Source organism: Mesoplodon bidens (assembly GCF_964165515.1).
Source record: "Mesoplodon bidens genome assembly, chromosome: 6".
NCBI classification, from domain to species: Eukaryota; Metazoa; Chordata; class Mammalia; order Artiodactyla; family Ziphiidae; genus Mesoplodon; species Mesoplodon bidens.
The window spans coordinates 23,286,470-23,305,365 of record NC_138162.1 but is presented as its reverse complement, the minus strand read 5'-3'; the positions used below and the strand labels follow the sequence as shown (position 1 = coordinate 23,305,365).

Genomic DNA, 18,896 nt, shown 5'->3' with positions numbered 1-18,896 from the left:
TTTCCTCTGCCCACAGTCCCCCTTCCTGCATTCTCTGGATGCACCAATTTTACCCATATCTCAGAGTCCAGCTCAGATGCCAGCTCTTCCATGAAGCTTGGCTTAATGGTTAAAAACCCAGACTTTGGGGTCAGGTCTGGCTTCAAAAGGGGGCTCTGCTGCAGTCTAACAGAGTGACTTGGGGTAAGCCGTTTGTCACCTAAGTTCTCTCACTTAGTTTTTTTATCTGTAAAATGAAGACACATACTTTAAATAAGTGCTTCTTAAACATATGGTACATATGGATTCTCTGGTGAAATTGTTAAAGTGCCAATTCTGATCCATTAGGTATGGAATGATGCCCAGGAGTTGGTGTTTCTAACCAGTTCTTCGGTCCTGGAAACAACAGTCTGAGTTGTAAGGCGTTGAAGAGATGTTGAGAGAATAAAAGGAAATAACGCATGAAAAGTGCTTAATGCTGTTCCCTTCAGACAGTCATGCTAAGTAAACAGTAGCTCCTGATGTTTTTGTTGCCTTCTATTATAACTGGCTGATTTCACTAGCTAAGGGTCACATTTTTATTCACACACATTTTTATTTACACACGGGCTTTCCCTCTTTTATGGCACTGAGCACTTTTCCCCTGTATTGTGGGGGTTTCTGCGGGGGTGGGGGGTGGTGCGTTGGGAGTGATATCTTTGTCTCCTACCAGACTTGAGGGCGGGGTCTTTATCTGATTCCTGACTCCTCGCAGTGCCCGCCACGCAGTCCTATACATAGCAAGTGTTGACTACATACTTGGGTTTTATTTATTTATTTATTTTATTCCACAAGGATCTATCTCGCAGTATGGATTCTATAGCTGAGACTTCAATAGTCTCAGCTGTTCTAATATACCAGATAATGATGATGGTGATCATTCATTCATTGTTTATTGAGCACCTACTGTGGGTCAGGCATAGTTCTAGGCATAATACAAAGCAGTGATACAGAGTTTCTGCCCTCAAGGAGCTTACATTTTACTCAGGGGAGACAGACAATAAATAGAAGTATTATATAAAATGTAAGCTCCTTGAGGGCAGAGAATGTCTAGTTTGTCACAGTGCATTTCTTCACAGCAGGTGTTCAGGCCACGTGTCACCTGGCCGCCCTACGTCTGCATGTGCTGTCTCACTTCTCACAGGGGTAGTCCCTGTGCTGTAACTCGGTACTTCCTCACGTCCCCTTCCCCCACCCCACACATCCACTCACACAAAAGCGTTAGTGAGCTGCAGAGATGTCACTAGAGGTTTTATTCCTGACCCTAACTTGCCGACCCATCATGATGCTCAGTGACCTAAATGGGCACAGCAGCCACCCTCTCAGAAGCAGTGGCAGCCTAGACAGCAGAACAAAGCACAGCAATGCTTTGGTTCCGGTACCTCATGTTGACCAGAGTTCTGTACAGTTTTCTCAGGGTTCAATCCCAATCTCTCCTTTATCAAGTCCTTTTCTATTTCATGCCCTTTAGATGTTAGGCCGGCAAGGCCTTGGTCATCTTCACTCTCTCTAGTGATCTTATGCCATGGCTTTAAATGTCATTCAGGTCTCTGTTCAAATGTCACTTCCTCAAAGACCTTCCTTGACAACCCTATCTAAATAGCACATGTGGGGGGCTTCCCTGGTGGTCCAGTGGCTAAGACTCCATGCTCCCAATGCGGGGGGCCTGGGTTCCATCCCTGGCTGGGTTGATAGATCCCACATGCATGCCGCAAGTAAGAAGTCTGCATGCTGCAACTAAGAGTCCAGGTGCCACAAGGAAGATCCTATGTGCTGCAACTAAGACCCGGTGCAGCCAAAATAAATAAATAAAATAAATATTAAAAAAATAAAATAGCACATGTATGCATGCACACATATACGCCTTAGCCTGATTTATTTCTCTTCTTAGCATTTATGTTATTATTTTTTAAATGTCTTGCCTGTCCCTGAGGGTCTTGTCTTATTTACTGCTTGTCAGTACTTGGGAACAGTGCCTAGCATAGTAGTAGACAATCGACGAATATTTGTTGAATAAATGATTTTTTTCCTTTGGAAATTCTCAAAATTCTCATGAGGGGTAGCAAGATAGCCATCATTAGCCTCTTTACAGATGAGGAAATAGGCTCACTTTAACCTCACTTGAGGTTAAAGGATTTGCCTCAAGTCACGGGGATGGGAAACAGTAGAGTCTGCTTGTTGAGAGCCAAGTTTCATGGGACTCACCTCCCAAGAGGGTGGCCTCTTCCTTCCCCACTGAGGCTGGGGACACCAGGTGGCCCAGAGGCATGTGGATCCCTCCACTGTGCGGTTAGGTAGAGGCCACACAGAAACCCTGAGTTCTCACACTCTTGGGAACACATTAAAAAAGGAACAGCTTGAGGTCTACCTCAGGACCTGCTCCCTCCCATCCAAACAAGTTCCCACTGTTGTTTCTTTACAGGCACAGGCCTTGGGGGATATTTGTTACTTTTAATTCCATAGCTCAGAGGCCCCAGTGGCGAAAGGAAGGGCAAAACTTGAATACATTTTTTTAAATTGAAGTATAGTTGATTTACAATATTGTGTTAGTTTCAGGTATACAGAGTGATTTAGTTATATGTATTTATTTTTTAGATTTTCCATTATGTTATTGCAAGATACTGAATATAATTCTCTGTTATACAGTAAATTCTTGTTTCTTATCTACTTTATGTATAGTGTAATAGTTTGTGTCTGTTAACCCCATACGCCTAATTTACTCCCTCCTGCCCTTTGGTGACCATGAATTTGTTTTCTGTGTGAGTCTATTTCTATTTTGTGTGTAGATTCATTTGTACTCTTTTTTTAGATTCCACATATAAGTGGTATCATATATTTGTCTGACTTAACTTCACTAAGTATTGTATAATATTCTCTAGGTCCATCCATGCTGCTGCAGTTGGCTGAGTAATATTCCATTGTGTATATATACCGCATCTTCTTAAACCATTCGTCCGTTGATGGGCACTTGGGTAGCTTCCTTATCTTGGCAATTGTAAATAGTGCTGCTGTGAACATTGGGGTGCATGTATCTTTTCGAATTAGAGTTTTCTCTGGATATATACCAAGGAGTGGGATTGCTGGATCATATGGTAGCTCTAGTTTTAGTTTTTTAAGGAACCTCCATACTGCTCTCCATAGTGATTGTACCAATTTATATTCCCACCGACAGCATTTTTCTCCACACCCTCTCCAGCATTTATTGTTTGTAGACTTTTTGATGCTGGCCATTCTGACTGTGTGAGGTGATACATCATTGTGGTTTTGATTACATTTCTCTAATAATTAGTGATGTGTGGCATCTTTTCATGTGCCTGTTAACACATGTCTTCTTTGGAGAAATGTCTATTTAGGTCTTTTGCCCTTTTTTTGCCACTGTTTATTATTATTACATATTCCATCGTATATATATACATAGCACATCTTTTTTTTTTTTTTTGCGGTATGCGGGCCTCTCACTGTTGTGGCCTCTCCCGTTGCGGAGCACAGGCTCCGGACGCGCAGGCTCAGCGGCCATGGCTCACGGGCCTAGCCGCTCTGCGGCATGTGGGATCTTCCCGGACCGGGGCATGAACCCGTGTCCCCTGCATCGGCAGGCGGACTCTCAACCACTGCGCCACCATGGAAGCCCTTGCCCATTTTTTGATTGGGTTATTTTTTGGATATTTAGTTGTACGAGCTGTTTATGTATTTTGGATATTAACCCCTTGTTGGTCGCATTGTTTGCAAATATTTTCTCCCATTCTGTAGATTGTCATTTCATTTTGTTGATGGTTTTTTTTTGCTGTGCAAAAGCTAAAGTTTGCTTTTGTTTCTTTTGCCTTGCAAGACCTAAGAAAACATTGCTATGATTTATGTCAGACAGTGTTTTGCCTATGTTCTCTTCTGGGAGTTTTGTGGTGTCATGTCTTACCTATAGGCCTTTAAACCATTTTGAGTTTATTTTTGTATATGGTGTGAGAGAGCGTTCTAATTTCATTGAGTTTACATATAGCTATCCAGCTTTCCCAACACCACTTGTTGAAGAGACTGTCTTTTCTCCATTGTATATTCTTGCCTTCTTTGTTGTAAATTAATTGACTATAGGTGTGTGGGTTTATTTCTGGGTGCTGTAATTTCTGGGCTCTCTAGTCTGTTCCGTTGGTCTATATGTCTGTTTTTGTGCCAGTACCACACTGTTTTGACTACTGTAGCTTTGTAGTATAGTCTGAAGTCTGGAAGGGTTATACTTCCAGCTCTGTTCTTTTTTCTCAGGATTGCTTTGACAATTCTGGGTCTTTTGTGGTTCCGTGTAAATTTTAGGATTATTTGTTCTAGTTCTGTGAAAAATGTCATGGGTATTTTCATAGGGATTGCATTAAATCTGTAGATTGCTTTGGGTAGTATGGCCATTTTAACAATATTCATTCTTTCAATCCAAGAGCATTGGATATCTTTCCATTTCTTTGAATCATCTTCAGTTTCCTTTATCAGTGTTTTATAGGTTTCAGCATATAGGTCTTTAACCTCCTTGGTTAAATTTATTCCTAAGTTCTGTTTTTGGTTTTTTGGTTTTGTTTGTTTGTTTGTTTGACATGATTTTAGACGGGGTCGCTTTTTTACTTTCTCTTTCTGATATTTCATTTTTAGTGTAAAGAAATACAACAGATTTCTGTATATTAATCTTATATCCTGCTACCTTGCTGAATTCATTTATTCTAATAGTTTTTGTGTGGAGACTTTGTGTAGAGAGAGTATCATGTCATCTGCAAATAGTGACAGTTACACCTCTTCTTTACTAATTTGGATACCTTTTATTTCTTTTTCTTGTCTGATTTCTGTGGCTAGGACTTCCAGTACTATGTTGAATAGAAGTGGTGAGAGTGGGTATTCTTGTCTTGTTCCTGAATTTAGCAGGAAGGCTTTCAGCTTTTCACTGTTGAGTATTACATTGGCTGTGGGTTTATCATAAATAGCTTTTATTATGTTGAGATATATTCCCTCTATAGTCACTTTGGTGAGAGTTTTTATCATGAATGGATGTTAAATTTTGTCAGATCCTTTTTTTTGTGTCTATTGAGATGATCATGTGGGAATACATTTTTTTAAAGTGTTAGCTGGTTGCTCTGTGGATCCCCATGGATTAGTGTTGTAAAGATATAGTAAATAATGCCAAATGGAACAACAGAGAACAGAACGTTTTCATGAAAGGAAATCCTCTCTAAGTTCAGAGGGCTCTTGAGGGGACAACTGTCAGCCCCAGTCTCGATTTAGCCTTGGGGTGTTGCCTAGAGCTGGGAACATGGGAAATTTTGGAGGAAGACAACTGCTGAAGGATGGAAAAATCCCCTGCTGGGAAATCCTCCTTCCCACAAGAGGCCAGATCCAATACCCTTTGCTTCCCACTGTGGGGTGAGCTTCTCGAAATTCCAAGAAGACTGAAGCCGTAGTAGTTTCTGTGTCAGGCACATTTGCCCCAAATCCTCGAGAGACCCTCACATCATCCTGAGGGAAAGAAACTGTCATTTAATATTTGCAGAGTTGTGAGTTTCTTCCCTCAGTGTTCCACCCAACATTACTCTCCTGGATGGATCTCCTTAAAATGCAGCTCTAATCAGGCCACTCCCTCCTGAGGAACCTACAGTAGAGTACAAGCTTCTGAGTTTGTCATCTAATGCTTATACCAAATATGCAGCATATATAAGAGAGCAGAACTCCAGTGGCCCCAGGGGGATAGAACCAGGGACCAACTGAGGAAGTAACTAGGATCTAGATTTCAGCTCAGTATTGGGAAATATGATATTGAATCACTGCAGACAAGCCATGGAATGGGTGGTCTCCAGGAGCTTCATAATAGCACTCTTTAGAGTTTCACATGCTCTTATCAGTCAGGAAGGGCTAGGTTATGCTGTAGTAATAAACAGTCCCCAAATTCTCAGTTCCTTAACCCAACACACAGGATTATGTTTCATGCATGGTATCCATTTTGGGTTGGCAGGGGGACTCTGCTTTTCCTAATCACTCAAGGACCCAGGCTACCAGAGTAGCAGTAGCCATAATCTCAAATGTTGCCAGTTGCTGTGCTGGAAAGAAGAGAGCTCTGGATGATCTTGCACAGGCAGTGAAGTGCTCCAGTTAAGAAGTGACACGCATCCCTTCTCAAAACTCATTGATTAGTACTGGTCATGTGACCCTACCCAACCAACCACAGGAGGGACTGAGAGTGCAGTCCTGTCATGTGGCAAAAGGAGGGGAAACTGGAAATAGTTGGTAAAGAGAACTAATTATCAACACAATATGCATTAGATACCACACAGCAACTAATTATTATTAGATACCACACAGCAACTAATTATCAACACAACATGCATTAGATACCACACAGCAATCCTTTGGTGTGGTATCAAGCTCCCCAATTTACATATGAGGAAACCAGGCCCAGGGAGGTTAAGTGACTTGCTCAAGCTTGCATACCACTTAATCCTAGGTCTTCTGACTTTGCAGGATACTGGGAGAGCCACTCACTGAAAGGGTTGAAGCTGAGGAGAGCCCTTTATTGGGAGTGCTGCATCAAAGTGTGGAAAGGGGGCCCTTTTCATTACAGTCACCAGGGATCTTGGTAAAGTTGCAGGTAATTGGTTCCATTCCAGAGATTCTTTTTTTTCCTTATATTTTATTTAATTAATTTTTTAAATTGAAGTATAGTTAAGTTACAATGTTGTATTATTATTATTAGTTTTGGGTGTATAGCAAAGTGATTCAGGTATATATATATACACACTTCTTCAGATATATGTACTTCTTCAGATTCTTTTCCATTATAGGTTATTACAAGATATTGAGGATAGTTCCCAGTGCTATACAGTAGGTCCTTGTTGTTTACCTATTTTATATATAGTAATGTGTATATGTTAATCCCAAACTCCTAATTTATCTCCACATCCCCCCACTGTCCCCTTTGGTAACCAAAAGTTTGTTTTCTTTGAGTCTATTTCTGTTTTGTAACTAAGTTCATTTGTATCATTTGTTTTAGATTCCACATATAAGTGATATCATATGATATTTGTCTTTCTCTGTCTGACTTCACTTAATATGATAATCTCTAGGTCCATCCATGATGCTGCAAATGGCATTATTTCATTCTGTTTTATGGCTGAGAAATATTCCATTGTATATATATATATAGCACATCTTTTTTTTTTTTTTTGCGGTATGCAGGCCTCTCACTGTTGTGGCCTCTCCCGTTATGGAGCACAGGCTCCGGACGTGCAGGCTCAGTGGCCATGGCTCACGGGCCTAGCTGCTCCGCGGCATGTGGGATCTTGCCAGATCGGGGCACGAACCCGTGTCCCCTGCATCGGCAGGTGGACTCTCAACCACTGCGCCACCAGGGAAGCCCTACCACATCTTCTTTATCCATTCATCTGTCAGTGGACATTTAGGTTACTTCCATGTCTTGGCTGTTGTAAATAGTGCTGCTATCAACATAGGGGTGCATGTATCTTTTCACATTAGGGTTTTCTCCAGATATATGCCCAGGAATGGGATTGCAGGATCATATGGTGGTACTGTTTTTAGTTTTTGAAGGAACCCCCATGCTCTTCTCCATAGTGGCTGTACCAATTTACCTTCCCACCCCAGAGATTCTGATTCTGGAGATCTGAAGTGGGGCTAGGAACAGGCCCTGGGTGATTCTGAGGGGGAGTGGCCAAGAGCCATATTTTAAGAACCTCTGGGAAGTCCCACCAAGTCTGGTTTAAAGATTTTCTTTCCTCTTGAGCTCTGTAAGCTGCAATTATGATTAATACCTTCTCTCTCAGGTTGTTATTAGCTGTGTCCATTTCCTGTCACTTCTTTCTCATCCTAGAGTCCCTCACACTCTGTAAGGGCTGTGTTTGCAAAACAAAGGAACAAGAAATGAAAGGGATTTTTAATTCTCTAATTTTTTTAATTCACAGTGAAACTTTAAGAATTTCTCTGTAAGAATTTCTGTGTAGATGCAGGAATTTTGTGAGGGGAGGGAGGGCCCTTGAAGCTGTGTTTATATAGTAAATTTATATAAGTTTGCAAGAACTAATTATTCACCAAAAAATTGGGGTAGAGGCATGATGGCAGTTCACTTCTGTTTATTCATTTACTTAAAGTCATGCTTTGTGCTAGGTATTAGATGGTGTGTTTGGTTCTTGCTGTATTCTCTATAGCTCAGTTTTGGTGGCCCAGTGTATTCCTTATTGATGGGCTGCTGTGGTGACTCATCTAGGACAGGAGTTGGCAGTGCTGGGTACTGTGGGATGTCACATGGAGCATTGAGCAGGTTGACTGGGTTGAACGCTAATAGATAGTGAAATAGGTTCAAGTCAGCAGTGAGGTTGGATGCAGTAATCGGGCTTGGTGGTCGTAGTTTGAGTAACTGTGATTTGGGTCTCTACATCCTCCTGAGAATTGGAGTAGTGACCGTTAGCATTGGGTCCCAGAGAGGGCCCTCCTGGGCAGACTTGCATGACGCCATAGGGAAACCTGTCACCTGGAAGGCTGTTGAGATTGGGTTTCTTTAGGATTCTCTGATTCACTCTTGAACACCTGTCAGAGTTGTCCCTTGTAGAAGGAAAGAACATTGTGGATAAGGCACGTTGGAAAGTACACATTAGATGGTGCCCCTGGAGGAAGAGCATACAGTTATAATCAAAGATGCTAATAAATTGGAAATTGAGAGGTGGGGCTGAGGAGAGCACGGAGTCTGAGAAGTAGGTCAGAGTTCTTAATAATGACTGAAAGATACTCCTTCCACTTGCAGCAAGTGGTCCTTCCTGGGATGGGATCACCCTCTGGGAAGAAATGTTTTGGGTGGTTGACAGTTTGTATTCTTTTATATAGGAACGTGTTAAAATGGTGATAACAGTGTTCTTCTGGTGGTTTTAAATTGAAGTAGCAATATAACAAGGAAAAAAAGAAGTGAAGCAAGGACAGAGAATACTATTGTAAATGAGCTCCTCTTAATAGGGATATAAATTTACAAAGATAAATGTGAACTGTGTGAGACACAGGATACTCAGAGGAGGCATCTGTTATGTAGAGAAGGAGGCTAAATCTGAGGTTTCAGGAAGGGACTGTGTGAAGGGTCAGGGTTGGAAAAAATGTGACGTATGAAGTCACTGAACTCAGACAATCATGTACAGGTCACCAAGACCTGATGGACAGGCAAAATAACATTTTAAATTAAATTACCTCATAAGTGAGCCAAGAACCTAGTTGGAGGAGAGGCCCACCTGAAACTGAACTGCATTCAGCCCACTCAGAGTCCTGGCATCAGAGCTCCTCCCTCCTGCAAATGACACTGTAATGAGAAGAGCAGCAGTCAAATTAGGAAAGGGACAATTAGAGGCAGAGCTGCGGAAGGTCTGGGAGATGTTTGGGAGGAATGTGGAGTGCAAAGATAAGAAGTTGTGAGGGAAAGAATGAGTTATGTGAGAGTTGAATACGAAAGGGTTAACTTAATCTTACCAGAGGTACTGCTGACCTGTTTTTTCTCCCAGTGACTCTGGTCAAGTCACCTGTAGGTAATAATAAATCATGTACTTGTCTCCTTTGGTTTACTTACTGGCAGCATTTCCTGAAAGAACTTAGAGCCTCAGAAAAGGCAGAATCCCACTCTCATAGTACCTGAGACATGTGGACCCGGTGTTGGAGTAATCTAGGAACTCTGTTGCTTAGAGTGATTTTCTTTTCTGTTGCTCTGAATAATTGGAGTAGAGAAGGGGGTCAACACCAGGTATTGGGTCTTCAGAGAGCAAGGTATCCAGTCCTTGCCAAAGAAACCTACATTCTGGTGGAGGAGACAGAAGTCTGCTGAAAAGGCTTAGAAACTGTGACCAAACCTAGTAGAAATAAGCATCTCTAATACCCAGATTGTAGTCTTGAAATATTGCTTCCACTAAAAGAAACCAGAACAATAAGCTCAACTGATTTTTGACAAAAGTAGAGAAGCAATTCAGTGGAGAAAGGATAGCCCTTTCAACAAATGGTGCTGGAACAGTTGGACGACCACAGGTCCCAAAAAAATGAACTTCAAACTAAATCTTATACCTAAATCAAAAATTAACTCAAAATGGATCATAGACTTAAACGTGAAGGGTAAAACTATAAAACTTTTAGGAAAAAAAAAACCAAAACAGGGCTTCCCTGGTGGTGCAGTGGTTGAGAGTACGCCTGCCGATGCAGGGGACGCGGGTTCGTGCTCCGGTCCGGGAGGATCCCACATGCCACGGAGTGGCTGGGCCCGTGAGCCATGGCTGCTGAGCCTGCGTGTTCGGAGCCAGTGCTCCGCAGTGAGAGGCCCGCGTACCGCAAAAAAAAAAAAAAAAAAAAAAAAAAAGGAGAAAATATTTAGGATCTAGAGCTAGAGCTAGGTAAAGGGTTCTTGGACTTGACACTAAAAGCCCAATTTATCAAAGGAAAAGTGTAAAATTGTAGTGTGGTGCTGGCATAAGGATTGACAAATAGTTCAGCGAAACAGAATAAATCACCCAGAAATAGATCCACTCTCCTGTCATTTGATTTTTGACAAGGCACCAAAGCAAGCCAATAGGGAAAGGAGATTCTTTTTAACAGATGGCGCTGGAATAACTGGATATTCACATAAAAAAATTAACTTCAACCTCCACCTCATACCATAACAAAAATTAATTCATGATTGTATCATAGGTCAAAATGCAAAAGTTAAAACCACAAAGCTTTTAGAAGAAAATATAGGAGAATATCTTCATTGTGTGGGGATTTAACAAAGGCTTCTCAGGTAAAAGAAACCAATAATCATTTTTTTAAAAAAAGTATGTTCAGCTTCATCAAAATTAAAAACTTCTCATCAAAAGATACTATTAAGAAAGTGAAAAGACAAGCTACAGAGTAGAAGAAAATATTCACAGAACATTTATCTGGCAAAGGATATATAAAGAAGTCCTATAATTCAATAATAAAAAAGACAATCCCATTTTTTAAAAATTAGACAAAAGATTTGAACACTTCAAAAGAGATATATGAAAGGCCAATAAGCACATGAAAGTGTTCAACATCATTAGTCATGAGGGAAATGCAAATTAAAACCAAAATGAGATACCGATTTTGAAAAAGATACATGCACCCCTATGTTCATTGCAGCATTATTCACAATAGCCAAGACATGGAAGCAACCTAAGTGTCCATCAGCAGGTGAATGGATAAAGAAGTTGTGGTATATATATACAATGGAATATTTCTCAGCCAGAAAAGAGAATGAAATATTGCCATTTGCAACAACATGGAGGGACCTAGAGATTATCATACTGAGTGAAATAAGTCAGAGAAAGACAAATATTACGTATCACTTATATGTGAAATCTAAAAATAATACAAATCAACTTATTTATAAAACAGAATCAGACTCACAGACATAGAAAACAAACTTACAGTTACCAAAGGGGAAAGGGGAAGGGGAGGGATAAATTTAGGAGCATGGGATTAACAGATACATGCCATTATATATAATATAGATTAAACAACAAGGACCTACTGTATAGCACAGGGAACTATATTCAGTACTGTATCTTGTAATCTATAATGGAAAAGAATCTGAATCTGTAACACTATATTGTAAATCAACTATAGTTCAATAAAAAAATTTTTTTAATGAGGTACCATTATATATCCACCAGAATGATACAAGACCAACAACAGTAAATGTTAGTGAAGTTGTGGAGCAATGGTGTTTCTTATACATTCGTAGTGAGAGCGTAAAATGTTCTTTGGAAAAAGAACCCAGCAATTTCCCTTCTAAGCATTTACTCAAAAAAATTAAAACATATGTCCACATAGCACTTGTATAAGAATAGTCACAGCAACATTATTCATAATAGCACCAAACTGGAAACAGTTTTGCTTTCTACCAATAGGAGGATCGATTTTTTAAAAAACTGTGATATATTAATATATAATGAACTACTACTCCACAATAAAAAGGGATGAGCTACTGATACATGCAGCAAAATGGATGAGTCTCCAGAATGTTCTTCTGAGTGAAAGAAGCCTTACACAAAAGAATACTTACTTCATGATTCCATTTATATGAAATTCTAGAACAGACAAAACTAATCTGTGGTAGAAAAATCACAACAGTGGTTGCCTCTTGAGATTGGGGTTAGGGATTGACTAAGAAAAGTCATGAGTGAACTTTCTGGGGTGACAGTAATATTCTATATTGGTGGGGTTTGGATTAGATGTGTGAATGCATTTGTCAATATTCTGCAAATGTACACTGGTGCATCAATGCTGTGGAATGCTACTCAGCATTCTAAAGGAGCAAACTAGTGATACACAGACTTGAATGCATCTCCAAGGAATAGTGCTGAGAGAAAAAAGCCAGTCCCATCCTTGCATACTGTAAGATTCCATTTACATGACATTTTTAAGTGACACAATTTTAGAATAGAGGACAGATTAATGGTTGTCAGGGATTATGGATGGGAAGAGGAGTCAGGAGGGTGGTAGGTGTGATTATAAAAGGGTAGTATGAGGGGTCCTTGTGGTGTTGGAACTGTTAGTGTCTTGACTATGGATAGTGGATACAGGAACCTACACAGGTGATAAAAATTGTACAGAATGTAATATAGACACACAAAAACGAGTATAAGTAAAACAGGAACTCTGAATGTCACTGTGCTGGTTGTGTTATTATGATGTAGTTTTGCAAAATGTTACCACTGCGGGTAACTGGGCAAAGCATACAAGGGATCTCTATTATTTCTTACAATTTCATACAGACCTACAACTATCTCAGTAAAAATTTCAATTTAAAATAAACACAAATTCTTTCTTAGAGAATTGTCTGATACCATGTCTGGGCAAGAAATGTAAAAAGTGAGCCAGGAACATCTTGAAGTGCCACATAGCAAGGAAACGATCAAAGATTACTGAGGTTGTGCCAGAAGCACTGAGGAACTAAATCGAGGCCAAAGCTGGCTCAATTTGAGCTTCAGGAAGAATATCAAATTCAAAGACTTGAAAGCCATAAAATATGTTTAAATCCATGTGTTTATAATAATAGTTTAAACACACACACACATGCACACACAAACCCAAATTGGTTACCTTCAAAGTGTAACGGGACAAATTCATCATCTTGAAACCTGGGAAATGAAAGAGTCAAGCTGGCCTTTCCTAAGTGGACTGTACCTCTGGGTAACCAAATGATGGATGAAGAGAAGACTCTCCTATTTGCTGAAAGTTATTTCAGCAAATAAATCAAAACCAGATGATCCAGTTGGAGTTTCACCGTCTTTTTACCTCCAGGGAAATGAATGGGTCTAGGCACTGGGCGTTAGTGGGCACTGACATCAAAAAAGTGGCAGCCAGACTTGTGGACATCTCCTGATAAAAAGATACACACCACTTGTAGACTTGCTAAAGGGATGGAACCTGAGTCTAGTCTAGCCCCTGATCCAGCTGCCAATACGCAGGAGATCAGCTGACAGGGCAAAAAAGTGAACTCTCCCATGAGAACATATGCGGTTGGCAAAGTCCAGACTGAGAAACTTCGGTCAAATGGTTCAAGTTCTTCAACAGATAATGTAGTAAAGAAGAGAAAAGGATGGAAGGGGAACCTGTAGATGGAATGAGAATCAAACACTTATCAAGCTAAAAACCTAAGGACAAAACTAAAACTATACTATCTAAGGATGCATGCTTAGGTGATAAAATCACAAAGAAACCTAAGGAAGGGATTACTACAGAGTCAGGAGGAAAATGTTTACTCTGGGGGGGCAGGATTGGGATGGGGCACATGGAGAGGCTTCTGGAGGCTTCTGGCTGGCAAAATTGTTTTTTGACCCAGGAGGTGGTTGACAGGATGTTTGCCTTATAAATCAATTCGCTAGCCTACACATTTGCTTTGTGTCCTCTGTCTTGTTTTACATTTTTAAAGAGGCTGTGTGATAGAGCTGTTCTCAGGTTGCCATTGGAAGCCAGAGAGGCACTTCATATCTAAGGAGAGGATGAGGAAAGGCCCTCTGTAGAGATATTACTGGGAGAGTGAGGGTAGGGTGGGAAGAATGTCAGGGATGAGGCCAGAGAAATAAACAAGCTCATGACCTGTCTTCTGTACTAGACTTTATCCTAGAAGCCATGGGGGGCCACTGAGGAATTTCACACTAAGCGACCAGACCAGATTCATATTTTAGAAAGATTCCTCTGGCAGCTGAATGTCAGATGGATTGGATGGAGGCAGGAGTGGTTCCGGGGAGACCGGTTAAGACTCTACTGTAGTAATCCAGTCTAAAGATGGTGAAGCCAGAAATAACACAGTGACAGAGAGGGTAGAGAGCAAAGACTAATTTGAGAGTACTTAAGGAGGCAGAAACATAGGGCTTGAGAGGCTATCTGGGAGAGAGAGGGAGGGAAGGAGACCGAAGAGAAATTAAGGAGGTTTCCCTAAACTCAAGGCAAAGTTTACACACAATAAAATGCACAGAACGGAAGCATACAGTCCAGTGAGGTTTTTTACATGTATGCACCTATATAACTCACATACCAGTGAAGCTATAAAGCTTTTCCTTTACTCCCAAAGTTTCCTCTTGACCCCCGCAAGTCAATCCCTACCCCATTGGCAAGCACTGTTCTGATTTTTATCACCATAGATGATTTTATCTGTTTTTGAACTTCACCTAAATGGAATCATACAATATGTAGTCTTTTGTGACTAATTTCTTTTGCCTAGCACATTCTTTTTGCAATTCATCCGTGTTGTGTGTCATCAGCAGTTCATCCCTTTTTATTACTGAATAGTACTCCATTGTACGAATACACCATTATTTGTTTATCCACTCTTCTGTTGATGGACATTTGGGTTGTTTCTAGTTTTCTGTTTGTTTTACTATTAGGAATAAAGCTGCTGTAAACATTCTTATATCAGTCCTTTCGTAGATACACATTTTCACTGATCTTGGGTAAATATCTAGGAGTGGAATTTCTAGGTCACAGAATAGGTACGTGGTTTTTTGGTTTGTTTGTTTTTTTAATATTTATTTATTTATTTTTTGGCTGTGTTGGGTCTTAGTTGTGGCACACAGGATCTTTTGTTGTGGTGCCCGGGCTCTTTGTTGCGGTGCGTGGGCTTCTCTCTAGTTGTGGCTTGCAGGCTCCAGAGCGCATGGGCCCTGTAGTTGTGGTGCGCAGGCTTAGTTGCCCCACGGCATGTGGGATCTTAGTTCCCCGACCAGGGGTCGAACCTGTGTCCCCTGCATTGCAAGAAGGATTCTTAACCACTGGACCACCAGGGAAGTCCTGGGATAGGTATATGTTTTAACTGCAGAAGAAATTGCCTATTTCCTAAAGTGCTTCTAGTATTTAATACTCCTACCAACAATGTATGAGAATTCTGGTTACTTCACATCTTTGATGCTTTCAGTGTTCTTAATTTTAGCCATTTTAGTGTGTGTGAAACACATTTATCTCATCATGGTTTTAATACAAATTGAGTAATAATGAATACTAAAGATGTTGAGCATCTCTTCATGAGTTTATCGGCTGTTCATTTTTCTTTTTGAAGTTTCTGTTCAAATCTTTGCCTATTTTTTATTGGGTTTTGTTATTACTGAGTTGTAGGATTTCTTAATATATCCTGGATTCAAGCCCTTTGTCCTGTATATGTTGTATTGCAAATATTTTTCCCTGTTCTATCATTCTCTTTTCCTAATGATGTCTTTTGATAAACAGAAAATTTTAATTTTGATAGACCAATTTACTAGGTTTTTTTAAATGATTAATGCCTTTTGTGTTCTCAGAAATCTTTGCCTACCCCAAGGTTGCAAATGTATTTTCCTATATTTTCTTCTAGGAGCATTATAGATTTAGTTTTTATGTGTATGTCTATAATCAATCTTGAGTTACTTTTTCATGTGTGGTGTGAGGTATGAGGCAAAAGTTCTTTTTTTTTTCCATACGGATATCATTTTTCCAGCACCATTTGATGAAAAGACTTTTCTCCATCCACTGAATTGCATTTATGTTTTGTCAGAAATCAGTTGACCAGTATATGTACACATCTATTTCTGGACTCTCTAGTTTTCTTTTTTTTTTTTTTAGTTTCATTTTTATTTTGTACTGGAGTATAGTTGATTTACAGTGTTGTATTAGTTTCAGGTGTACAGCAAAGTGATTCAGTTATACATATGCATATGTCCATCCTTTGTCAGATTCTTTTCCCATATAGGTTATTACAGGATATTGAGTCGAGTTCCCAGTGCTATTCAGCAGGTCCTTGCTGATTATCTATTTTGTATATAGTAATGTGTATATACAGAATATATATATACATTTATCCCTCCCCCCCGCCACCTTTCCCCTTTGGTCACCATAAGTTTGCTTCTGAAGTCTGTGAGTCTTTCTGTTTTGTAAATAAGTTTATTTGTATCATTTTTTTTAGATTCCACATATAAGTGATATAGAAATGATATATTCCACATATAAGTGATATATAAGTGATATCATATGATATTTGTCTTTCTCTGTCTGACTTACTTCACTTAGTGTGATAATCTCTAGGTCCATCCATGTTGCTGCAAATGGCATTATTTCATTCTTTTTTATGGCCAAGTAATATTCCATTGTATATATGTACCACATCTTCATTATCTGTTCCTCTGTCGATGGACATTTAGGTTGCTTCCATGTCTTGGCTATTGTAAATAGTGCTGCAGTGAACATTGGGGTGCATGTATCTTTTTGAATTATGATTTTCTTGAGATATATGCCCAAGAGTGGGCTTGCTGGATTATATGGCAGTTCTATTTTCAGTTTTTTAAGGAACCCCCATACTCTTCTTCATAGCGGTTGCACCAGTTTACATTCCCACCAACAGTGTAAGAGGGTTCGCTTTTCTCCACACACTTTCCAGCACTTATTGTTTGTAGACTTTTCAGTGATGGTCAGTGATGACCATTCTGACCAGTGTGAGGTGCTACCTCATTGTAGTTTTGATTTGTATTTCTCTAATAATTAACAATGTTGAATATCTTTTCATGTGCTTTTTGGCCATCTGTATGTCCTCTTTGGAGAAATGTCCATTGAGGTCTTCTGCCTATTTTTTGATTTGCTTTTTTTTTATATTGAGCTTCCTGAGCTGTTTGTATATTTTGGAGATTAATCCCTTGTTGGTTGCATCATTTACAAATATTTTCTCCCATTCTGTGGGTTGTCTTTTCATTTTGTTTATGGCTTCCTTTGCTGTGCAAAGCTTTAAAGTTTAATTAGGTCCCATTTGTTTATTTTTGTTTTTATATTCATTACTCTAGAAGGTGGATCCAAAAAGATATTGCTGCAATTTACATCAAGAGTGTTCTGCTTATGTTTTCCTCTAAGAGTTTCATAGTATCTACTCTTACATTTAGGTCTTTAATCCATTTTGAGTTTGTTTTTCTGAATGGTGTTAGAGAATGTTGTAATTTCATTCTTTTACATGTAGCTGTCCAGTTTTCCCAGCACCATTTATTGAAGAGATTGTCTTTTCTCCATTGTCGTAGATTAATTGACCATAGGTGCATGAGTTTATTTCTGGGCTTTTTATACTGTTCCATTGATCTATATTTCTGTTTTTGTGCCAGTACTATACTGTCTTGATTACTGTAGCCTTGTAGTATAGTCTGAAGTCAGGGAACCTGATTCCTCCAGCTTCATTTTTCTTTCTTAGGATTGCTTTGGCTATTTGGGGTCTTTTGTGTTTCCATACAAATTAAAAAATTTTTTGTTCTGTGAAAAATTTTTTAGTTCTGTGAAAAATGCCATTGGTAATTTGATAGGGGTTGCATTGAATCTGTAGATTGCCTTGGGTAGTAGAGTCATTTTGACAATATTGATTCTTCCAATCCAAGAACATGGTATATCTTTCCATCTGTTTGTGTCATCTTCGAATTCTTTCATCAGCATCTTACAGTATTCAGAGTACAGGTCTTTTGCCTCCTTAGGTAGGTTTATTCCTAGGTATTTTATTCTTTTTGATGCAATGGTAAATAAGATTGTTTCCTTAATTTCTCTTTCTGATCTTTTGTTGTCAGTGTATAGAAATGCAAGATTTCTGTGCATTAGTTTTGTATCCTGCAACTTTACAGAATTTATTGATGAGCTCTAGTAGTTTTCTGGTAACATATTTAGGATTTTCTATGTATAGTATCTGCAAACAGTGACCGTTTTACTTCTTCTTTTCCAATTTGGATTCCTTTTATTTCTTTTTCTTCTCTGATTGCCATGGCTAGGATTTCCAGAACTATCTTGAATAAAATTGGCAAGAGTGTACATCCTTACCTTGTTCCTGATCTTAGAGGAAATACTTTCAGCTTTTCACTGTTGAGTACCATGTTAGCTGTGGGTTTGTTGTAGATGGCCTTTGTCATGTTGAGGTACGTTCCCTCTATACCCACTCTCTGGAGAGATTTTATCATAAATCAGTGTTGAATTTTATCGAAAGCTTTTTCTGCATCTATTGAGATGATCATATGGTTTTTATTCTTCAATTTGTTAATGTGGTGTATCACACTGATTGATTTGCAGATATTGAAAAATCCTTGCACCCCTGGGATAAATCCCACTTGATCATGGTGTATGATCCTTTTAATGTATTGTTGAATTTGGTTTGCTAGTATTTTGTTAAAGATTTTTGCATCTATGTTCATCAGTGATATTGGCCTGTAATTTTCTTTTTTTGTGCTGTCTTTGTCTGGTTTTGGTATCTGAGTGATAGTGGCCTCATAGAATGAGTTTGGGAGTGTTCCTTCCTCTACAGTTTTTTGGAATAGTTCCAGAAGGATAGCTGTTAACTCTTCTCTAAATGTTTGATAGACTTCACCTGTGAAGACATCTGGTCCTGGACTTCTGTTGGA

General features: G+C 39.4%; 1 protein-coding gene across 5 annotated transcripts in view; it reads left to right on the top strand.

The window, feature by feature from the left end:
* FBXO10 (F-box protein 10) overlaps nt 1-18,896 on the top strand; it is a 77,639-nt gene that overhangs the window by 9,768 nt on the left and 48,975 nt on the right. Inside the window, exon 2 of one of the 5 annotated variants that reach the window (XM_081238403.1) lies at nt 6,502-6,628. The exons of the other annotated variants lie outside the window; for them this stretch is intronic. The gene's annotated coding sequence lies outside the window, so the exon portion shown is untranslated. The remainder of the gene's footprint in view (nt 1-6,501; nt 6,629-18,896) is intronic. 5 annotated transcript variants of the gene reach the window in all.